Raw genomic sequence first — 25,365 nt, forward strand, 5'->3', positions numbered from 1 at the left:
GAAAGTACATACAGTTCTCTAGCATTTACAGTATACATAAGCAAATAACTTTCTTTATTTCCCAAAGTATTCTTTTCCTTACTCAAACAAAGCATGTGGCATCCCAAAGGTTTGGAGGTAAACATACAACCAAACTCATGATCCTTACCAGGAGTGGGGCTTGAACCCACGAGGACATCTGTCCATTGGATCTTAAGTCCAACGCCTTAACCACTCGGCCATCCTGGTCATGAAGGAGTACTCATGCCAACAGTATTTCCACATTTTTCATTCATGTATCTTCAGTAAATTCTTTATCTTTGGTCTTGACCTCATTCCCAAAAGATGGAAAACGTGCCACAATTTAGAAAGAACAAGTGGATGGCCCAGTCGTTAAGTTATTGGACTTAAGATTCGATGGACAGTGGTGGTTAAAGCAGCAGACTTATGCTCCAAGGGATGAAAGACCTTGCATATTCAAAGCCCATGCCTGGTAAGGTATCATGATTAAAGAGAATGCTTTTCTCATGCCTTACAACAGGAGTCTTTAAGCTTAACCACAAAGGACCTGAGTGGATGGTGACTTTCATTTCAGGCAAGCTGGAACCACACTCAATAGTCGATTGGAAATCAACTGATTAAACATGTGAAGTCGGGGTGGATCTTGCTTGGTTGGCATGAAGACAAGACACTAAAGCAAGATCCATCGGACCCTCATCCTGTCCTGCATTTGTTTGCAACAGTACCCTAGAAAGCATTTTGACCTTGTACAAACCAGCCAGTAGGCATATTGTAGCATCCAATACCTCCTTAACCTTTGACCAAGGCCCCAAGTACCCAAGAAAGTGGTCCTCTACTGTCATTGTGTGCGACATATTTGTTTATGCTTACATTTGCAATGCAGGTACATACAGTTCTCTAGCATTTACAATATACACAAGCAAATAACTTTCTTTATTTTCCAAAGTATTTTTTTCCTTACACAAACAAAGCATGTAGTGTCCCAAAGGTTTGGAGGTAAACATAAAACCAAACTCATGATCCTTACCAGGAGTGGGGCTTGAACCCACGAGGACATCTGTCCATTGGATCTTAAGTCCAACGCCTTAACCACTCGGCCATCCTGGTCATGAAGGAGTACTCATGCGAACAGTATTTCCACATTTTTCATTCATGTATCTTCGGTAAATTCTTTATCTTTGGTCTTGACCTCATTCCCAAAAGATGGAAAATGTGCCACAATTTAGAAAAACCAAGTGGATGGCCAAGTGGTTAAGTTATTGGACTTAAGATCCGATGGACAGTGGTGGTTAAAGCAGCAGACTTATGCTCCAAGGGATGAATGACCTTGCATATTCAAAGCCCATGCCTGGTAAGGTATCATGATTAAAGAGAATGCTTTTCTCATGCCTTACAACAGGAGTCTTTAAGCTTAACCACAAAGGACCTGAGTGGATGGTGACTTTCATTTCAGGCAAGCTGGAACCACACTCAATAGTCGATTGGAAATCAACTGATTAAACATGTGAAGTCGGGGTGGATCTTGCTTGGTTGGCATGAAGACAAGACACTAAAGCAAGATCCATCGGACCCTCATCCTGTCCTGCATTTGTTTGCAACAGTACCCTAGAAAGCATTTTGACCTTGTACAAACCAGCCAGTAGGCATATTGTAGCATCCAACACCTCCTTAACCTTTGACCAAGGCCCCAAGAAAGTGGTCCTCTACTGTCATTGTGTGCGACATATTTGTTTATGCTTACATTTGCAATGAAAGTACATACAGTTCTCTAGCATTTACAGTATACATAAGCAAATAACTTTCTTTATTTCCCAAAGTATTCTTTTCCTTACTCAAACAAAGCATGTGGCATCCCAAAGGTTTGGAGGTAAACATACAACCAAACTCATGATCCTTACCAGGAGTGGGGCTTGAACCCACGAGGACATCTGTCCATTGGATCTTAAGTCCAACGCCTTAACCACTCGGCCATCCTGGTCATGAAGGAGTACTCATGCGAACAGTATTTCCACATTTTTCATTCATGTATCTTCGGTAAATTCTTTATCTTTGGTCTTGACCTCATACCCAAAAGATGGAAAATGTGCCACAATTTAGAAAAACCAAGTGGATGGCCAAGTGGTTAAGTTATTGGACTTAAGATCCGATGGACAGTGGTGGTTAAAGCAGCAGACTTATGCTCCAAGGGATGAAAGACCTTGCATATTCAAAGCCCATGCCTGGTAAGGTATCATGATTAAAGAGAATGCTTTTCTCATGCCTTACAACAGGAGTCTTTAAGCTTAACCACAAAGGACCTGAGTGGATGGTGACTTTCATTTCAGGCAAGCTGGAACCACACTCAATAGTCGATTGGAAATCAACTAATTAAACATGTGAAGTCGGGGTGGATCTTGCTTGGTTGGCATGAAGACAAGACACTAAAGCAAGATCCATCGGACCCTCATCCTGTCCTGCATTTGTTTGCAACAGTACCCTAGAAAGCATTTTGACCTTGTACAAACCAGCCAGTAGGCATATTGTAGCATCCAACACCTCCTTAACCTTTGACCAAGGCCCCAAGTACCCAAGAAAGTGGTCCTCTACTGTCATTGTGTGCGACATATTTGTTTATGCTTACATTTGCAATGCAGGTACATACAGTTCTCTAGCATTTACAATATACACAAGCAAATAACTTTCTTTATTTTCCAAAGTATTTTTTTCCTTACACAAACAAAGCATGTAGTGTCCCAAAGGTTTGGAGGTAAACATAAAACCAAACTCATGATCCTTACCAGGAGTGGGGCTTGAACCCACGAGGACATCTGTCCATTGGATCTTAAGTCCAACGCCTTAACCACTCGGCCATCCTGGTCATGAAGGAGTACTCATGCCAACAGTATTTTCACATTTTTCATTCATGTATCTTCGGTAAATTCTTTATCTTTGGTCTTGACCTCATTCCCAAAAGATGGAAAATGTGCCACAATTTAGAAAAACCAAGTGGATGGCCAAGTGGTTAAGTTATTGGACTTAAGATCCGATGGACAGTGGTGGTTAAAGCAGCAGACTTATGCTCCAAGGGATGAATGACCTTGCATATTCAACTGCTTTCAATTTGCAATGCAAGTACATACATTTCTTTAGCATTTAGAGTATACATAAGCAAATAACTTGGTGTCCCAAAGGTTTGGAGATAAGCATACAACCAAACTCATCCTTACCAGGAGTGGGGCTTGAACCAACAAGGACATCTGTCCATTGGATCTTAAGTCCAACACCTTAACCACTCAGCCATCCTGGGCATGAAATCTCCAGCTAGGACTATACTCAGAATCGATTCCTTGAGCCATGTGGAGATAGTGCTTCTAATTGTGCAGCCCAAGTGTGAAATATGAAATGCAAACATTTCCAGAATAGAATATATGCGCTTAGACAGTCTGAGGTGTCATATGTGCTTTTAGACCTGATTGTCCTTTCTTCAATTGTCTGGATGGAGATTTTCCAGGAACAGCTACTTGATGAAAGTTTTTCGTATAAGCCATATCCTAAAAATGAATAGCTGTGTGGTGGAATGCTTTCAGGAAATTCCTAGTGAAATGTTCCACAATTCAGAAGACCCTTACAGATGAACCAGGATAACCGAGTGTTTGAGCCATTGGACTTGGAGCCATTGGAAGATCCAGTGAACAGATGTCTGCATCGGTTAAAACCCCACTTCTGGTAAAGGCTTAGCATTTTCTGTGTCTTTTGTTGGTTAAGCTGGGGCTCTGCAATTATTGTTTTTTTTTAAATAGAGGGCAAGAACATCACAGCTGGCCAATATTAATGTTGTGGTAAGAGCAGTGGAGTTCTACTTTGCAAGTTTAGCAAAGCCTTTTCCGACTTAACAAAATGGACCTCTGGTTGACACCCAAGAAGTCAGTCCATCACTTTCTTGTTGGGGTGATATGGCAAGGGAATGCAGCATAATTAAACATAATTAATGGACAAGAATTAATACAATCTCTAAAAAAGAGATTTTGGTTTCTACTGCTGGTTCTACTAAAGCAGCCAATAAGAGAATGACACTATTAGAGCACTGCACTTTTGTCAATCCTGCTCTTATTCTTAATTGTACTTAATTAATTGCTTTAATGACTTAAAAGAAGCATAAAGTTGACACTTCAAGCATGTGAATGGTGCCAAATAGGATTTCTGGTCATGCAAGATATCCCACTGTATGTATTGTTGCAACATTCGGGAGATGGTTGTATATGAAGTTTGTAATAATTTAAATGATTTAAATAAATAAAAATACCCATGTTTGACCACAACTTTATTACAAGCCTGGTCTGTTCTGATACATTTAATTTTGTGTATATTGATATGCAAATTATGATGTTCAATGAAGTCAGTTAAAATCAAATTCAAATTAGTACAAAATGTAGTGAAATGCTTATAACCCTTGAGTTTCTTAAATACTGATAAAAAGATGTTTTTAAGTTCACTTTTTTGATTTCATAGTGCCATATAAACCTCTTTAGAACTTCTCTGAAAAGATTTGGAGGAAGAATAGACTCAAAGCAACCTATGAAAATTTTTTGAATTTGAAACACAGTTAGTTCAGTACCATGGACAGAGACCCGTCATTTGAGGATTCAAAAAGCAAATTTTAAAATTTTCTATATGCTTATAATTTTTTTTCTGAAAGGTGATTTCTAAAGTGTTACAACTCCACATTAGTAAGCTACGGGTTATGGTAACAAATCTCATCAGCACGTGGATATAACAATATAACAAAACAGCGGTAGATTCCTCAACTTCCTGATATGGTCCTAATATTTTTGTTGCGAATTTACCACACAGTTTTTGTCTTTATCCTACACATTTTTATGCTAATTCACCAATTTCACCCAAGTAAATTGCTGTCTACTTTATCACAATGTATATACAGGGAAATTGTTCATGAATTGTGGAAAAGTGCTTTGCGAATGAAAACCATGAATGCAACTCACAATTTATATTATATAACATTATCAAAAAGAAAATAGTAATCTAGTATTATGAAAGAAATATAATGTTAAAAATAATCAGCTTCGGGGTGGTAACTACATTGTTCCAATAACAGCACATCCTGCTTAATGTCTGAAACCCTGGCCTTCCAGGAGCTCTTTAAATGGCCCAAACATGTGGAAATGGCTTGAAGCGAGGTCAAGACTGTACGGGGGATGCGGCAATAATTCCCAGCCGAAATCTCGTTTTTCAAGCTTCATTGGAATATTCATTAGACCAACGGCAGCGGGCTATGTGCCACCTCGGCCATAATTGTCACTCACGGATGTATGAGCTTCAAAACCTTTGCACCATTCAAATGTTTTACTGCAGTTAGAAGGGTTTTACATCTTTATCTTCATTCAGTCCTGGCTTGACTTGAACTTCCCTCATATACTGTATATATATTATATTAAATTTTATTTTCATGTCAGTGCTCTTTGAGTTTAAGTATATTTACAAAAACAATAAAGGGCATGGTTTTCTACTTTCATTTTGTTATTATCTATTCTAATCTCTTGTATGATTGGATTCCAGTTTAGTCCAACAGATTAGAATAATCACATAAGAGATGTGTGAAAGAGAGCGAGAAAGAGAAAGAGAGAGAGAGAGAGAGAGAGAGAGAATAAAGACAGAATAAAAAACAGCCTCTTTTTACTACATACTACATAATATATAAAACAAATAGCTCTACTGCAGTAGGTTGGACTGCAGGTCATTAAACAAAGTGAAAAATGTGGTGCATTTGTAGCTCTCCCGCTTCCCCCTCCCCATTGAGATGAACTGCGCTTTAACTTCCAGAGTGCGCACCAAGCTGAGAAGACACAGTGAGCTCCTCCAGTGCTGCAGAGCACACATGGGGGTGTCAAGTGCCCTATAATACCTGCAGGGCATCCAGCACAACAAGCCGGCAGAATCTAGAGTGGTACTGCTCTAGAAAAAGCATGAATCTATACCGATCAGCTATAACATTAACACTGCATGACGACATTTGCACTGATTAACATTTATATTTCAGTCAACTGGTGGCTCATTTATGCCTTTGGTGAACAAAGACTAACTTGTCTGGTCTGGTCTGACAGAAAAGCCAATGTAGCACAAATAGCTGACGAAAGGTCAATGCTGGCTATGATGGAAAGGTATCAGAACACTCAGAACATCACAGCTTGCTGTGTAGGATAAGGAGTTCAAGGTTGTTGATCCAACTAACCTTTAAATTCCCAAGATCTCAAATCGATCGAACAGGTCTGATTCATGGAGCCTGGCGGTACAACTTACTGCACTTAAAATATCTTCTACCAACATCTTGGTGCCAGATATGTGTAACACATTATACCTTCAGAGGTCCAGTGGACTAAGGACTGACTCGAGGGCTTTTGCTGTTTTGGTGGCACAAAAATTTGGGAAGCTATATAATACTGGGCTCAATGTTTTAAGATTTTAATGTTATGGCTGATCAGTGTATATTCTCTACATACAGTACAAGACATACTCAAGGTTGTTGTTTTAAAAATAAATGAATGCCAAGATCTACTGTAAGATCTACTGTCAACCGAACTCGAGGATTATGTGTTTTGCACTTGAAAAAAAAAGAAAGAAAGGGAAAAAAAAATAACAACTCAAATCAATAGCTGGTGAACTGTTTCCATGGCAAAAAAAGATTATTTCAAGCCTTTCGGCACAGCCAGCAGGAGCCTTGCACAGCTTTAGAAGAGCTAGTCGAGGCTCTCAGCCGGAAGAGATGGCCACTCCTTGTTAATATCCGCCCCCAGATAACTAACCACGACATCCTCAACAACAAACAAAGGGCCTATTGCAAAATTACACTAACCTCTTGAGCCTTGTTTTGACATTTTGTCCCTGGTTCGCTTACGAGTAAATCCTTGTATGATACTTATATGAGGTTTTATTCTTTTGAGAAACTTATTCCTGTATGAAGAAGTTTATACTGTAGTTGTCAGGTGCTAATAAACAGAAACTCTAACGAAAAAGTACAAGGTACACAGCAGCAGAGCTCAAGTCTCAGTAGGGTTAAAGAAGCCCAGAGAATATATCCATCCTGTTTAAGATTGTGTGATGCCCTGGATGGCTAGTGCGTATGCTTTTAATGTTTCCCAGCATTGTTTTTTTGCAAATTGTCGGTTTGCAAATGTCTTCAATGGAGCGCTTCAATTAGGGCCCGAGTGGGCTGGATTGCCATGGTGATGAGCCTGTGAGGCAGACAGCGAAGGATGCTTGAAGCACAGGGCAGCACAACACTGTATTGACAGAGCCCTTGGGGGTGGATGGCCTCTCAACATACCATCAACCCCCACTCTCATTAAAGAAAAGAAGAAGGGGGGTGCATTGGATGGAGCATCGACTGCTGCGCTCGCTCCACCCCCACATGTAAGAGAATGTCAATGTCATACAACAAGATATAGATGAGTCATATGAATCATTCGGCTTTTTCTATAGGAGGACGTTTGAACGTAGGCCGTATGGTGGATAGCTGCTATTTAGAGGTTGTAGAGTGGATTAGGAACAACACAACAACAGATATGGAAGCTAATACGGATTCGAGGAAGAGTAATATAACTCAGGGAAGATTCTCACCCAGCCAGAACTTTCCTACAGTAAAGGCGAACACATGCTTTCTCCAAGCTTAGCCAGTATTTAAACTGCTTCTCATGCAACATTGATTGCCACAATTGGGTAGGGTCACTACGATTGATGGGAAAACAAAGTTTACCATTCCTTACACCCAAAGGTCAATGTCATTGGATCCTGGCCACTTATGGATGTGGCATCTTCAGGATTTGGAGAAAAACAAATTAGAAAAGAAATCAATAAAAGGTTGTCAAAAGTCAAATGATAAAATTGGGATGATAAATCATGAAAATGCACGTATGACTAAAAAGTGACTAAAAACAAGAAAAAAAATTACAAAGATTTCATAATTTAATAATAAATAAAAATGAAAGTGAACAGGTTCCAGTGGCCCTAAAGCAGAAAACCCTGTTACCAAACAAAAATAAAAACACAACATTGACATCAACTCAAAAGGGAAAAGATGTAGGAACATCACGTGCTTCTTTCTGATTAGCTGGAGTGCCTTGTGTCCAATCAGAGATGAGTATGTGATGCCCACTCTTTTTTTTTTTTTTGCAAGTTAATGTTGTTGCACTATGGAACAGGACTAGGGCCACCATATAAATGTATTTGAGTTTTGAGCTTAATCTCAGATTATTTTAACCTTTGGGAGAAAAAAATAAGTGTTCTGTGAATTTAGATTTTTATTATTATTATTATTATTATTATTATTAATATTTATATCAGAATTCAGATTTTTATCTCAGGATTTTTCTTTTTCTTTTCACAGAATTTTTATCTCAAACTAATTTTTTACTTTTATCCCTCAAAGGTCTGACTTTAACCTCAGAGTTCTGAAGTTTTTCTCAGAATTCTTTAATTTTAGAATGAATTATTTTACTTAAAATTCTGGCTTTAATCTCAAAAAATATTTATCTGATATTAAAGGCTGAATTCTGAGAGAGAAAAAAACGTCAGAGTTTTACAAATTTGATTTTGTTCTCTCATTATTCTGATTTATATCAGAATTCTGATTTTCAACTAATTTTTTTTTTTTTCTAAATTCTGATTTTTTAAATTTTTGGAATTTTGACTTTTCCCCTCAGAATTCTGACTTTTTATAAGTTTAATCTTCAATGTTTTTATTTAAGATTAAAGTCAGGATTCTTAGAAGAAAAATTCACGAATTCTGAGGAAAAACTGCTACATTAAAAGTTTTTATTAAGGTTTTTTTTTTTTTTTTTAAATCAGTGATTAGCATTGGAGCCTGTTAAATACTTATTGTTAGTTAGTCATTGTTATTATAATCTATTATCATCTTAACTCACAACCTTGGAAAGATGTACCAAAGATGCTGAACAGTTATCTTCTCTTAAGCCATTACTAGAATAAATAAAGACTGAGCGGAGGATGTCATGAGGATGTACTATAAGAGTACAGAACACCCCGTGCTATGTTTCGGTGGAACAGAGACCCTTAGTCCTTTAAAATAAATATACAGTCAGTCATGCTCAAAAAAAAAAAACACTAGTGTAAATATCATCCATCCCGAAAGCCACAAACATCATGTCACATAGTGTTCAAACCCGACACTTCCAGACTGCAATCCCTCACCATCTGCGGTCGGCGTAATTTGTCTGTTTCATTTTGTTCCATTTTGTTTTTGACAAGTGCATTCAGAGGCTGTCTGGCGCTGAGGCAAGCTTGTTGGAGGAGGACGACTTTACAGAAAAGCTCTTTTCTTGCTGTAATTACAGGCTGTCTGTGTGGAGAGCGCAGCCACAGGAGTGACACATGTCACTCTGTTTTGTTGGAGAGGCAGAAAATTAGTTTGACACTTAAGGCCTGCATTAAAAAAAGAAAAAAATAATAAGAGCATGGGGAACAGGTATAGAAATGAGAATAGGGATTGTATTAAGTGAGAGTATAGGATTTGATACTACAGCTCTTAGGGGAAAGGTTAGATTAAGATGGTGAGCTGATCAAATATAATCATCAGCCTTGGGCTTGTATGTATTAATAGCAGCTTGTACCAGAGTGTTGCTCAAATCTCTGATCTGATCCGATCGGTGATTGGGTTTCTATAACAGCAGCTCTGACAGTAACGCAGCTGCACATTAAAGCACTCGTTTGATTACATTAATATGTTTCTATGGTAACCGCTTATTCACAGGCTGAATGCTCCACCTAGTCTAAGACTTAAATAGAATTTTAAAAATGCACTGTTATTTAAGGATATAATCATTGAGAGAGTGAAGATTTCTATAAGTACTGTAGATGTTTGTTTATCAGTTATGCAAGGTGCGAATTAAAAAAAAGTTTCTCTGAAAAATATGATACTTTTCTTTTTGGTTTGCGTTTTTGTATAATTACCTTAAAGAAAGAGGGGAAAAAAACAAAAAACATAACCGTTAATAAAATGATGATTATCTTTGCTGTAATGCAAAAGACTTTTACAGTCATTAAAGAAATGGACAAATAGAAAACTGTGTAATTCATCAATATTAGATTTTTTTAATGTTGGCAAATTGCTGAGGTGTAAGAAAAATTAAAACATTTATGGGATATATTGGAAAATAATAATAATAAAAAAGATTGCACTGCAAAAAGCGATTTCGTAGTAAGCGGAAATATTTTAAAACCGGTGAAACATTTCATTTCATTTTGTATTTATGATTAAAACAAAGCAAATATAAAGTTATTAAGCCTATTTCTTGATAAGTTTTAAAGGTCGAATTCTTAGCATTGCATTCTAAGATTTGTTTTTTGTTTTTTTTTAAAAAAACAACAACCAAAATTATTAGAACAAGAAATCTATGCTTTTAAAATTTGTTTCAAATAGTCTTATATTTGGTTTGTTATAATCTTATATCAAGAAACTGTAGATTATTTGATGAGATTCAAGATCAAGATTTTTTCACTTGCTAAGATCTTATTTTTCTGCGTGTGTGGGGGGGAATAGTAACTCCACCTGAGGTCACACCACCCTCACACCTGATTAGTTTCCTATAAATGCATGCTCCCAGGCTTTTCATCTTAATCAATCACATTTTAAATTCAAATTCGTATTTCACACATACACGACCAGTATGATATACAGTGTAATAATAATATAAAAAGAAAGATAGAAAGATTTTACTACAATAAAAGTAAAATTACACTATACAATTAAACAAAAAAATTTAATAAATTTAAATAAATACATTTAAATAAAAATCTAACAAAAATAACAAGTTACATGTAAAAAAAACCATTACAGTAACATTCAGCTGTTAAAACCATGACTAGGGACTAATATGACCCAATCGTACCAACAATAACCGCCCTGGCAGCCTGCTGAGCTCAGGATCGCTGACCATGTTTGTTGGTCCTGATATTATCTTACATCATCTTTCATATTCACATGGACGAGATCATCTCTGAGAGTGTTTAAACGTGCTGAAAGCAACAGGTAGCACAAGTAAAACTAATGCCAGCTGAGAGCTCTGAAAGCAACCCAGCGAAGCTGAAATGGCTGTCTGGCGAATGAAAAGGACGCCAAGCTGAGATGATGCTGAGTGGATACAGTAGCGCTCTCTCAGAGCGCTCTGTGAAAACGCACGCCGCTCGCACTTTCCTTTTTGGCAAAAAAGAGCAAAGGGACGTCGACTTTGGAGTAAGGCATGTTTTTTTTTTTGCTTAGGATATAATACTCTCGACCTTATTCTGACTTAAATTGCAATATTCATGACCCTAAGCATTAATCAACATGCCTCAAACAACGCTCCTATTGGCCACCTCACCGCCCTGAACCCCATGCAAGACCAAAGTTGCTCTAATCAGATAGTTTACATGAAAGGTATGTTAATTATAATATAAGCATCACTGACATCTCTATAATCTTTTATGAACAGCATATACCCATGTCTAGGCCATGTACTACACAATGATCTAAAGAAATAACTCCAGGTAATAATCTGTACATCCCATGCATGTCTTATCACGTTATTTAAAAAGACACTACAGGAAATGTATTGTTTTTCCAAATTACACCAAGTCAAGTGCTGGGCTGGTCTAAAGGACAGAAAAAAGGATTGACATAGTGAATGACGAAGTTTTTACATACATGTTAGGGGCACGTAGGCAATGCATGCTCAAATTTGTAGACTTGCACCCTTGTCACAAAAGTGATACTAAAAGGGCAAATCAATTCAAAAATTGATTGAAAAACATAGATAGAGCCAAAGGTTATATCTGCCAATACATGGTGTGATCACAGTAAGTGCATGATGTAAATATATTCCTCAGAATGAATTAATATGAGCAACGTCGCCAAATTGCTAAAAAGACTCACCCGTTTGTGGGAAATGTACACACAATCATTCAACAACACCACTTGCACGTTATAGGAACTCAGCGGAGAGTTGTGGCCACATCCCCCATACAGTCCAGACCTCACTACAAGTCATTTCCATATGTTTGGGTCATTAAAGGAGTTCCTGGGAGGCCGGAGTTTTAGACATAAAAAATGGCTTCGGCGTACTGGAGAATCTTTTCTACCTTAATGGTGTCCAAGCACCAGTGAAACACTGAGATAAGTGCATTAGTGTATCAGGAGATTATATAGAGAAATAAAGAAAGTTTTTACTCTTATAACTGTCAAAAGTCCTTATTTCCAGATGAATATAATTATACACTCTGGGCTTTTATGGATAAACAGAGAGAAGAAAAACAAAAAAAAAAAGCTGATTAAAATTTTAAACAAATAATCTAATAAATAATACAGGCAAACAAGTAAATAGATAAACACAAATACAAAAAAACATTAAAAGTAAAAATGCTTTATATTTAAAGTATATGTCTTTATATATTTAATCCTTCTCCTTCTTTTTTTATATAATAATTTCGGGTGCTGTTGTCCCAACTATGTTTTGCAACACTGGTGAAAAAAAGTGTGTTTTGTTCTCTAAATTGGTCCTCCTCATCATCCTCATCATCATCATCCTCAGCCTGCTTCAGCGCTACCCCAACTCAGCTGTATCCGACAAATCCCTCAGTGTTAGCACACATACTTACATAAGCCTGTTTCTGAGTGTTTGAGTGTGATCCCCCGCTCGCATTAGCATGCCGAATCCACTACGCACCCATTCGCTCACAATTAGCTCTAAACCCTATCTGCCAAAATCCCAAAAAAGCGTGTCGGAATTTCTCCGAGCAATCTTGCGTCTCTTTGATGTGGCTCAGGCCTTGTTTATTCTGATAACAGCACACGGTGGGGATAAAACCGAGCCAATTACTCCCTCATGTTCTGCTTTATGTATCTTGGCCTGAAAAGCACAACGGATCGACGGGAGACTCGGGGCTCTACATGTGTGAACGCTGGGAGCAGACCTTCATTAACCTCCGGCTGGAGTGCAGGGGGGAACGCTGCCAGAGCACACGGCCACGGCGGCCTCGAGCCAAGCCTGCTCTGGCTTTTGGGCTTTGCTCCAGCTCTCGGTAGTTGGTGAAAAGCGATGAATCACATTGGGAATCACGGTTTATGTCAGTTTTGACCTTCACTGATAGAGACATGATCTAAGCGATGGAGAGTCACTTCTGGGGCTTGGATCTAATACTATAGAAAATGCAAAATCTCTATATATTTTATTCTTAAATCTACAGCTCTGATGTACTCTTTGGACAAGAGTACTTACGTTTTCGGTGAATCATTTGTGTCTGTTTTTGGATTTAAACCCAAAGTGTGAATGATACAAACCAGATTTTATTTCATTTAATACAAACATGAAACTGGTGAAAGTATGTGAAATGTCTAAACCACTTAAGCTCATAATTGGTCACAACTAGAGATTTTTAAAATTTTTAAGTCCAGGCTCGCAATCTTCGTTCCATTTCATCCCAAAGCTGCTCCATGGGTGTTGAGGTCAAGTTCATCCACACTGAACTCATCAAACTATGACATTACAGCCTTGTGCACTGGGACACAGTCATGTAGGAATAGAGAAGGGTCTTCCCCAAACTGTTGAGTCAATGTTTAAAGCAATCTCCAATCTCCTCCACACATCGCTTACTCACCTGGACACTAGAAAAGGGAATTATGTTAAAATGCTTTTCATCGACTACAGCTCAACATTTAATACCATAATTCCCTCCACACTCACCACCAAGCTGGAGCACCTGGGACTCAGCTCATCTCTGTGTCAGTGAATCTCCAATTTCCTGACTGGCAGACCACAGGCAGTAAAGATGGGCGGACATGTCTCAGCCTCACTCACTCTCAGCACTGGTGCCCCCCAGGGTTATGTTCTGAGCCCCCTGCTGTACTCACTGTACACCTACCACTCCACCGCCATCATCAAGTTTGCTGACGACACTGTCGTAGTGGGCCTGATCACGAACAATGATAAGTCGGCCTACCTAGAGGAGATTGGAAATCTGGAGAACTGGTGCCAGAGGAACAATCTCCTTCTGAACGTCAGCAAGACAAAGGAGCTGATAGTGGACGTTGATACAAAGCAGGAGAGGAACTACCAGACCCCCATCATCAACAGGAGCCCAGTGGAGAGAGTGGACAGCTTTCGATACCTCTGTGTTCACATCACGCAAGACCTGTCATGGTCCTATCACATCAACACCGTGGTGAAAAAGGCCTGGCAGCGTCTCTACTACCTCAGACGCTTGAGAGACTTAAGACTGCCCTCTAAGGTGCCCAGGAATTTATACTGCTGCACCCTAGACAGCATCCTGACGGGAAACATCACGACCTGGTTTGGAAAGGATCTCAGCCATCCCAACAATGGACTGTTCTCTCTGTTGCGGTCTGGGAAGCGATTCCACTTCCTGAAGGCCAATACAGAGAGAATGAGGAGGAGTGTCTTCCCGCAGGCGATAAGGTCTTTCAACCACAACACAACACAGGCGTAATAACATCTTTTTAAACTCCCAACATTGGCTGGACAATCATGGACACTATGGACACATTCATACACGCTTGCACTATATATTTATATTTCCATTTCTGGACCACTGCACAAGACACTTTAATAAGACACTTTTTATGCATATTTGCAAAACCATTGTCACTTTCAAATTTTATATATATACTTTTTTTTTTCTTCTATATTTCTATATTTTGTAATATTTTTATTATGCCCTCATTTGTACAGTTTATTTTACTAGTTAAATTAATTTTCTTTCGTATTTCTTTTTATTCATATTTATTTCTTACATATAAATTTTTTATTTTTTAAGGTCACTGGCGAGCGTATAAGCATTTCACTGCAAATCGTCCTGTGTATGACTGTGTATGTGACAAATAAAATTTGAATTTGAATTTGAAGCACAGCATTGTCCAAAATGTCCTCTGACTTGGTATTCTGAAGCATTAAGATTCCAATTTACCGGGGATAAGGGGCCTGATTGATTGAAACACCTGAATCCAATAATTCCCTAAATGGACAAGGGGTGTGCGAGTCAAATAGGTACAGAATAACAGAACACAGTTAAGCCGAGTCCCTGTAGTGTGCAAGTGGTGTTTGTGAACGATTGTGTGTACAGTTCCCAGAGATAAATGCATCTCTTCTGCAAGTTGGTCGATTTTCAAGTTTTGGATGTCCTGCTTACTCAATAGAACGACTGCAGTGGACTCTGAGCCACCTCGGCCGGGATCGTCATTCACAGACATACGGCGTTCTTTAAAACATTTGCACAGTTCAAATGTCTTACTCCGGCTAAGAGTCTCATCATCGCATTCTGTAAATGTCAATCATCTATCCGAAATTTCATCACAAGTCCCGGTTTGACTCGAACGCCTCTCTGGCATTGAAACATTCCTTTTGAAACATTTACAACTTTGATTTTATTAGAAAGGGTACTAATCTGTACTGGTGCTTGTTGCTGGGGAAGTACCCATATCTGTCGTATTTTTGACCTGTGGATCTAAATCGAGTTTAGCTTTAAAGATGGTACATTTAGTTAAATTTAAGAGCAACTGAACATTTTATCCGTTTTACCCCAAACAACAAGAACAGAAAAAGACCTTGTGTGTGCTCTTTCTCCTGAGATTGCACCATTCTACAAGCAACTGGGTATGCCCTATGCTCAACACACACTCACGCACACACTAAATAAAACACCTGACTTCATCCCCCATGACCTGCTACTGTTACAACCCCCCCCCCCCACCTCCTTATTCCCTTCATATGACTCCTATAGTCCTAATGACGCACGATGAGCCGATCCTAAACGTTTCGACGAGGTGTGCAGTAGGGTTCGAGCGAAGGCTAGCTGTTTTTGGCACTTCCCTGTCCACCATTCTGCACAGCCGAGCTCTCTGCATGTCTTCCCGAGCCTCAGCGCCAAATCTCTCATAGCTACAATTTCCATGGCAACTTTGACCAAGTCATTACTGCAGCATTTGTTCCATATTGTGAGTACAGGTCTGAGATAAAATGCACCAGAGACTGGTACATATCAACTGACAGGAGGACGCTAGATCAGATATTAGGGATGAAAAGTACTGTCGAAAAGGCGGGTTAAAAGGAATAAAATGATCCCTGTGTCTGTTAAATACTTCTGCAGAAATCTAGAACGGAGTGTACCTTTTTTTCCGTGTCAAAATTGTACACTAAGAATATTCTGACAGCATGAGGTGTGTGTGCGTGTGTGTATGTGTGTGTGTGTGTGCTGGAAATCTATCAATGCTGTATATCTGAAAAACAAAATAATTAAGGAAATAATTATTTCAGAATTCTAAATCATGCCACTCTGAGTGTCAAAAAAATGTTGCTCCATTTCTAAATATAACCCTGTTGTACCGTATCAAAAGAGCTCAGACACATGTAGGATGTAGGACAGCTACATCTTTCTTTTTTCTCCATCTTTTTTTTTTTTTTTAGAGCACAAAAATAGACACAGTGATCGTATCACTATGAAAGTATGATTGGAAGATTCTCCCGGGATCCTGGAAAAGCCTCTGTTCTCCGACCAAATCAAATAGCTGTGGGATGTCATGCTTTATAGACGACACTGACATGAAGATTAATAATAACAAAACGCCGATATAACGTGTGACTGGCGGCTAAATTTGGGATAAACCCAACCTCCATAGAAATAGACTGAACAAAACAGTCAATATATTGTACAGTCAGAGTGATATGTGTAATCTTTCACAGGGACGGTCGTTTCAATTTGTTTACAGGATGTGAAACTAAGTGGACTAAGATTGTAACCGAATTAGCGGATAACAAATTGAATTGCTGATTAGCTTGTGACGTCTCCACGATTTTCATCACTGAATTGAAATCCTCTGACATGTACAATTGGCACATCCAGTGTTTACTGGAGTGAAGTAAACAGAAGCACAATGGCACCGCCCTGATGACCAAAAACCCCTAAAGTGTTGAAGCCTTTCACTTTTAACTTCACTGCTGGCAAAGCTGACCCTTGCCTGGCAATCAATTAGGAACATTGTTGGCTCACTGGGTAATGAAGTCACTTCTTTATAAATTAGTTAGCTAGTTAAGTCGCTGACCAATGCTTGAGATAAACGCTTGGCCACTTGCCTTAAGCAAGTAAACGTCTCATGCAGTTGCTCTGTCAATCAAGTGAAAAACAACCATTCAACCTATTTTTTATATTAAAGGCTGACTAAGATTTGATTCTCTTAACCAATTATATGCTGCAATCCTCACTTGTTGAACAATGAGATGCTGTGATGCTGACTTACTGACCAATCATAGGCTGTAGTTCTGACTTCTTGACCAATCAGGGGCTGTAATTCTAACCCGTTGGCCAATCAGAGGCCGTGGTTCTGACTTACTGACCAATCACAGGCTGTAGTTCTTACTTGTTGACCAATCACAGGCTGTGTTTCTGACCTGTTGACCAATCACAGGCTGTGGTTCTGACTTGTTAACCAATCGGAGGCTGTGTTTCTAACCTGTCGACCAATCACAGGCTGTAGTTCTGACTTGTCGACCAATCACAGGCTGTAGTTGTGACTTACTGACCAATCACAGGCTGTGGTTCTGACTTGTTAACCAATCAGAGGCTGTGGTTCTAACCTGTTGACCAATCAGAGGCTGTGGTTCTGACTATGTAGCACCTCTAATCTCAAACACCTAAACACCTTATGGCTTTACCATTGGGAAAAAAATATCTCTTTTTATACAAATCCCCTTTTTCAAATTTATTTCAAATTACCTTTAAGAATGTTTTATTTTAATGGTCCTACTTTGCTTAGACAAAAAAAGTGGATATATTTTTTTTTTAGCATGAATGTTCATTAAAAGAGTATTTTTGAATAACATACTAATTAGCACATTAGAGCCATTGTGTAACTGCATGATTCATAATCCAAACAGGTGATTGTTTTTTAGTATATAGTTAAATATTTAGACAATCAATACGGTTATTAGCGGTGGCACAGTGGTGTAGTGGTTCGCCTTGCACCTCCAGCATCTGGGGTCGATTCCCGGCCAGGCTCGATTCCCATCTCTGTGTGTATGGATTTGCATGTTCTTCCTGTGCCTGGTGGGTTTCCTCCCACAGTCCAAAGATATGCAGGTTAGAAAAAATTGGCGTTCCCAAACTGCCTGTAGTGTGTGTATACATATGTGTGCCCTGTGATGGATTGGCACCCTGTCCATGGTGTACTCTGCCTCGTGCCCTAAGCCTCCTGGGATAGGCTCCAGGTCCCTGAATACAGGATAAAGCGGCGGTATAGAAGATGAGTGAGTGATGAATACGGTCATTGCTCCAATATTTGAGAAGAATCCTTTTGTAACACTTTCTCTGAAGCACATATTCATAACATTGTAAGTATCATGTTCTATAATCATACTGTTTCATTATTCATTATTTTAATTCGTTATTGTTATTATAAGACTTTTGGGAGGGGAATAATCACTGTTTTCAGGCATCATCAGCGGGTGGATAGTACTGTTTTAACTTTTGTTCAGAGTGTGTGTTCCACTCCACTGTGATGCATAATGATCAGGAGTTTGAAGAAGGTCCTGGTTCTTGGCTAGCTTTGGCGGGAGCATGTTTTAGCCTTCACCCTGAACAGCGATGGCCCAAGAGCCTACTATGTCTCTGTCTTGGTAGTGAAATGGATTGGATTTGATGGATGTGAGGTGTGTATGATGTTAACGGAGCCACAGAGAGTCTGCCTGGTTATTATGAAGATGTCAGCACACTTAGAACCCATATTCAGTGCTTTGATATCAGTATAACATTAAACTTTTTTTTTTTTTTTTAATGGGATTGGTACCTCATGTGAGGCTGGTGTTAGTGAAAGCACACTGGGAAAGTACTCTTCTCAGGCTCTCGGTTTGAACAGGATGGAGTGGGAAAGGACTTCACACCAGACCTGTGTGGAGAGCTTTTACCGAGAACTCTCGACACAAACACACACACTCTCTCACCCATACACACACACCTGTCGTCTGTGTGAGCGCCCACGCGCTGCACCGCACTTCATCTGTCAGCTCTCGGGGCGACGTGCTGTCAATCAATCAGCCGTTTCTTTACAGTACGAGAACATTGGGTCTCCATTCATAACAGCAATAATAAAGGTCCAAGTGATATGACTGCTGTTCCAAGACCTTTCCAAACATGTAATTTGATTCCGGGGCCAAAAATAGAGACAGGAGAGGTAGCAATATAATCATTTAGGTTGGCTTGGCATTTGGCATTTGTAGAATTAGAAGTACTTTCAACGGCTGTGCTGATTGAAACGTAATTAGAACTAAAACGGCAAAAAACCCGAGAGCGTTCTCGTTTGTTTTGCTCTCTTTTTTTTTTCCCTCGCTCGGTTTCTGAAACTAGGGTTAGCTCGGGCATGATGGATGTCGCGCGCAGAGCGCAAAGAAGCGAGGCAAGAACGGAGAAATGGCAAATGAATAAAAGATCACAGCGTTCATGTTCCAGTCTTCGGCGACGCTCTAATGAGCTCGTCAAGCCGGGATAAAAGCTCTTTTTTTTTTTCCACAAGAAGTACCAGACGTAAGACCTTCTCGCTTCGACACGCTCTTTCCAACAGCTGAGAAAAAAAAGGAATCACGTTTAAATACCTGACGGGTTATTATAAACATGCCGGATGTCTCCGTCTCGGAACGCATTAGCAGCACGCGGATCCTACGAGGCTTTAAGGGCAGTAATTAGCAGGGCTAATCTCTGCTGTAATTTTTCAATTAGACGTTTTAACTCCATTTGGAGCAGGCGGAGCGGCACACCTGTTCCTGTAATTCGCTGTTCGGCGAATAAGGGAAAGACTCGCTGTCATTCCGCTGAAGTAAGACTCGTCGAGGCACTCGGGGGAATGTATCAGGGGAATTATACTCACTGAAAATTGTCGACGCGTACCAAATACTCACTGAAAATTTACAACGCGTACTAAACAAATTTCACTTTCTGTGAATTTGCTAATTGTCACCCATCCCCCGACATGCTCCGCCCACTCACTCTGTTAATGGTGGTTTAATAACTGAACACATTTGCATACTGGACCATGATTGGCTCTGATGTTTTGTGACACAGTAACACTGACTATGATGAAGTCATGCTAAAAGATCACTACACAGTAGCGTCTAGCATAAATGAAGCATGCTAGCTTCTTTTATTTAATGTTGTTCTGCACCATCATGAGCTGCTCAGCAGAATCCTAAGCAGGGGAGTGAAAGTTTATATTAAGCTAGTGAGCTAAAGGAAATATTTTAAGCTAAATACGGCAACTTTGTCCATATAATAGCCAAATTGCTTTACGTTTAAATGATTGTTTCACTACTACTACTCTACTACTACTAATTGTTCCTTAGAATAAAAGCAAAGCTTAACTTCAGCATGTTAGCCAAGTTAGCACTTAGCATGGTCTGACTCTTAATTGTTTGCATATATTTTTCATAATGATGATAACAATGTTTAATAAATCAAAAACCCCACAGGATTAAACAGGCTTCTTCAGCTCCGTTCTGATTAGCGCTCCTGTCTAAGAACCTTCCATACTTCGCATATAAAGATCCTCAGGGTGCCGTCCTGCTCTCTAATGAAAGTCAATGATATGCGTTGTCAGGGATTGTACAAAGCGCCGTGAGTAACCATGGAAACTTTGCTTGTCCATCATGAAGCTCATGAAGGCTTCGTAGTGTTCGGGTTTTTTTTCGTGCCAGCACGCGGAGGAAAAAAAAGAACAACAAAAAGAAAAGCGAATGTACATTAAAACATGATCCAGGGTTCATTCATCTGAAACAACAATAGTGTGTGTGTTAGTGCGCGATCGCTAACGCTACCTCTGCCTGGTCTCATTAGAGCAAAACTAATCTCATTTGCTGGTCATCTTTACAGCAGGGTGCTTTCGTCAATGTCAAGGAGGAGAGAAAGGAGAACAAGAAAAGGGGTAAAGGGTCTACATGCAATCAGGGCTCATTTAGAGCTTGGGGAAATGGTAAGGGACACCACGGCGTTCCCTGTGCGTCTCGCACTCTTGTGCACTTTCCCTGATGAAACACTGCTCAGTTCAGGATGCAGTCAAGGGTCTGATGGATTAATGATTTTAGCTATGCCTAATTAGCTGTTAGATTTACAACTAGCAATTGAGGCTTTTGACCCAAAGTCAGATGGGTACTTGTGCATGAAGGCGTAAAATATTTACAGAAGACTTTAAGCTCAGTATGGTGATGAGACTCTTAGGCGCAGTCAAACCAACGTTTTAAAGAAGGCGGTACATCTGTGAATGACGATCCCGGACGAGGTGACTCGGAGCCCACTGCAATTGTTGCTGTGAACATTCGGCGAGTGGAACACCTGATCACTAACTTCCAGGAGAGGCGGTTCCCTGGGGGGCCAGTGTTGCAGACATGAAACAGGCAGTCCAATCATGGCTTCGGCTTAATGAGACAACAATTGAATTAAAAGACTTGAACATACCTCATATGTTTCTTGTAAGGTTAATTTCTCAAATGATCGGTCTAAATGTATGTACACTGAATTTAGTTGTAAACCAAAACCCTTTATAGGGTTCTATCAATGACCTTACTTTAATATTTTGCTATTGTTGCTGTAGTAACAGTTAATTCACAGAGACTTGGGTAGCAAATGGTTGATATAAAATAGGAGAGCTGTGATTTATGAATGAAAAGTACAATAGTAAAGTTTTTTATAATAAAAAAAGGAGTCTCTTTTTTGGAATTTTTGGAAGGAGTCTCCAGTGTTAGCAGGTTTTCCACCATGATTTTTATCTTTTCAGTAACATCTGTTTTGCTTTCTTAGAAGGAGAGACTGGTAAGAAAACTAATGCTGCCATAAAATGCAGGTGATGACAAAAAGTATTGACACCCCTGGTAGTGATACGAATCATCGAATCTCGGCCATCGGCATGGAAGGAGTCATTACGACTTTGATCTGTTTGTCTCGGCTAAAAGGAGCTGTTGGTTTTGCAGCGCGTTAAAAATAAAACCTGTTGTGTTTCTCTACGAGACAAACATTCTTACATCGACCCCTCCTGATGCTGATGCTCTGGAGCCTTTAAAACAAGATGCTGGGCTGCCGTGGGTCGTCATGGAAACAACGGACATAATGCGGCTATCATCCAGGAAAGCTAAATGAGTTTTAAAAAATAGATTTAATGAATGAACAAAGCGGCTTTAATATGACGTAAACCTGCAAGATCTCGCCAAAACAAATCAGCATCCGGGTGTATTATTTATTTATTTATTTATTTTTACAGAAAGGTGGAAATTACTAAAGAGGAGACATGGATAGAGGTCAAGGTCTGGTTCTTCTTTGAAGAATGGGATGCTGAAAGCGGGACAGGATTATTACGCTCGGATTTATTCCTTGGTGCTCTCTGTTTCTCTCTCTTCTTCTCAGTGCCATTCATCATGAGAGACTCCATGCCATCTCTGCTCTGAGAAGCACTCCGATTCAGTCCAGAAAGAAGCCGTGATAGATAACAGGAAGTGCTGGATGATGGTTATACTCAGATATATGAACTGAAGCCGCGCAGGAAACCTCTGAGGTTATGGATTTTTTTCATTTCCTTTTAAATCCTTTATTACTCGTAATCTTCGGTCAGATATATTTATAAACCTCACCCAGCGGCTAAATATCCTGGCAGCTAAATATTTGCATTTTTCTCCCTTTTATAATACTGATATATGAAGATATGAATGAGACAGATGAGAGATGAGACCTTTTTGTTCTCCGACGGATTTGAAGTTTGCGCTGAAAGGTCTCGGGAGAAAAAGCTGCAGTGAAATTGTGTTTGACATGAGCAAACAGCGGGTACGCTGGGTCAGCGGTCAATCTGTTACCTCGGCGGGAAGTTTTCTCCACACACACACAAATAAATGAAAACTAGTACACAAAAAACAGACACACAGGAGCAGCCGGGACAGTTGCAGACAAATCCATAGGGGGGACATGAAATTTACACAGCGTTCCGCTCTCCTAAAATGTACTTTGATCAGCCGTGACTTGTTTTAGGATGTTTCCTTCTGAGGCTGAAGATTCAGACATCACGTTTGACCGGAACCTCAAAGAGCTGGCTGTGTGTTTTTGACCATTTAAAATTCCTAATAATAAAAAAAAAAACCCTTTATAAGCTATTAAGAAAATTCTAGCAGAAGCACAAACATATTTAGAAAAAATATCATAAAAAAAAAATCAAACAGTTTCAATAAATGGCGCACTTAAAGCATCATCAAGATAATCTATTAAAAAAATTAATATATAAGTTGTTTTAATTAGTTATTTTAAAAAAATTACTAAGTTGCACATTAGCCCTAATAAAAAGAGGCGTGGCCTTTATATCTGTCAGTTAAACTAACAGAGGCATGGCTGTCTGTTAGACCTGCTGTAGGAGGCGTGGCCTTTGTGTCTATCAGTGATGGGGAAGGAGGCGTGGCCTTTGTGTTTGTCAGACAGTAAGGGGGTGTGGCAATTAAGTCATTGTAGAATTACTGAAGAAGGCGTGGCCTTTGTCTCTGTTAAACCTTCTAAAGAAGGTGTGGTTCTTGTCTCTGTTAGGAGTACTTTGTCTCTGTCAGACCTACAAAAGGAGGCGTGGCCTTTGCGTCTCTTGGTGACATTGAAGGAGGCGTGGCGTTTGCGTCTCTTGGTGACATTAAAGGAGGCGTGGCCTTTGCGTCTCTTGGTGACATTGAAGGAGGCGTGGCCTTTGCGTCTCTTGGTGACATTGAAGGAGGCGTGGCCTTTGCGTCTCTTGGTGACATTGAAGGAGGCGTGGCCTTTGCGTCTCTTGGTGACATTGAAGGAGGCGTGGCGTTTGCGTCTCTTGGTGACATTGAAGGAGGCGTGGCCTTTGCGTCTCTTAGTGACATTGAAGGAGGCGTGGCCTTTGTGTCTTCAGAAAAGAAACATGGGTTTCCTAAGAATGTCTGTCACACTGAAGGACACCTGCCAGTCAGTGTAAAAGAGGTGTGGCCTCTGTGTCCATCAGGCGCAGTAAGGGACTAAAAGAGGTGTGACCTTCAACCCCTCCATGCTGAGACAGCTGTTTTCACAATGTCCTGCTGTTGTAATTATAATGTAAAGTCACTGAATATGCAATCCATTTTTTTTTTATTTTAACCCAGATATCGCAGAAGGACAGACAGACACCTGACCACCCCAGCCTCCTCTTCCCACTCATCAGTCCATCATCCAAGTCCAGGACAGAAGGTTGACTCCCAGCTACACCAATTTGGTTTAAACACACCATCTCGCTGCACTTTAGTCATGAATAAGAATGTGAATCATATTTACTCCAGTCATGCTCATGGAGTTGGACTGAGGTGGCGAAGGCTGCCACCTAGTGATTCTCCAGTTCACGGCACACTGCAGAAGTCTGCAAATAGAAAGAAAACATGCACAGGACCCATCTGGAACTTAAGATCATTAATTCTCTTGCAGACTTGGGAAAACGCTTTGGTTTAAGGCAGTGTGTTTGAAACGCTGTCTCTCTCTGTCTGTCACACAAGAAGCTGCGACAGGCAACCTACAGAGCTCGGGGCTTTTTAAAGCCTTGTCTGGAGGGTATGTCTGGCACAGAGGGGGGCACGGCTGGCACAAAAACACCCAAAGGCGAGATTGATGACGCCGCTCGGCTGGGCTCCGTTCAGAATGGATGGCGGCGTTTACGGATCTCTCACCTGGCTAATGACGCCTGTGCAATTGAATTTAGAAAGAAGAGTGTGTGCTAAAGCGGATGTTCAGGGGACGCTGATGAACGAGTGGCGAGATCGCTTCTGAATTGAGCCGATGTGCTTTTGTAGTTTCAGCATTGAAATTACAAAGCCCTCCACATTTATTGGCACCCCTTGCAAAGATTCATTTAAAAATAAAATTTGGGAGGGAGGCGCCTTCTGGGAAGTCGATTCATCTCAAACTGAGAAGATGAGGGGAAAAAACAGACCTTTAATTAAAGGGGAACACTTGGGTTACAAGTTTTAACCACTTTTTTTTACCACAGTTTTAATTGGGGTGAACATTCAAGATGTTCTCCATGACCTCCTGATTAACCAAGGTACAAATATGAGCTGGCAGATATGAGAGGCCAAATCTCTTTTAGTCGTCCGTCATAGTGGAAAAGAAATTTAAGTTATTAAAAAAAAATAATAATAAAATAAAATAATAATAAAAGTTACCTGCCTAAAATGCCCATTTCTACTTTTTCTACGTTAAAAAAAAACTTTTATAACCTCAATGTGGGTTTGGCACAAAGAAAAAGAACAATTCTTATATAACTGTAAAACTTGGTGGAGGCTCTGTGATGTTGTGTGGCTGGATTCCCGTCAAAAA

At 39.8% G+C, this 25,365-nt stretch overlaps 4 non-coding genes across 4 annotated transcripts; all 4 read right to left on the reverse strand.

Moving 5' to 3' along the window:
* Positions 1-145: 145 nt before the first annotated feature.
* Positions 146-228, reverse strand: trnal-uaa (transfer RNA leucine (anticodon UAA)). The gene has a single exon. It is a non-coding gene; the product is annotated as a tRNA-Leu (tRNA).
* A 796-nt stretch (positions 229-1,024) lies between these two features.
* trnal-uaa (transfer RNA leucine (anticodon UAA)) lies at positions 1,025-1,107 on the reverse strand. Its single transcript has one exon. It is a non-coding gene; the product is annotated as a tRNA-Leu (tRNA).
* A 788-nt stretch (positions 1,108-1,895) lies between these two features.
* trnal-uaa (transfer RNA leucine (anticodon UAA)) lies at positions 1,896-1,978 on the reverse strand. The gene has a single exon. It is a non-coding gene; the product is annotated as a tRNA-Leu (tRNA).
* A 796-nt stretch (positions 1,979-2,774) lies between these two features.
* On the reverse strand, positions 2,775-2,857 carry trnal-uaa (transfer RNA leucine (anticodon UAA)). The gene has a single exon. It is a non-coding gene; the product is annotated as a tRNA-Leu (tRNA).
* Positions 2,858-25,365: the final 22,508 nt, after the last annotated feature.

Source organism: Clarias gariepinus, chromosome 25 (genome assembly GCF_024256425.1).
Source record: "Clarias gariepinus isolate MV-2021 ecotype Netherlands chromosome 25, CGAR_prim_01v2, whole genome shotgun sequence".
In the NCBI taxonomy this organism is placed as follows: domain Eukaryota; kingdom Metazoa; phylum Chordata; class Actinopteri; order Siluriformes; family Clariidae; genus Clarias; species Clarias gariepinus.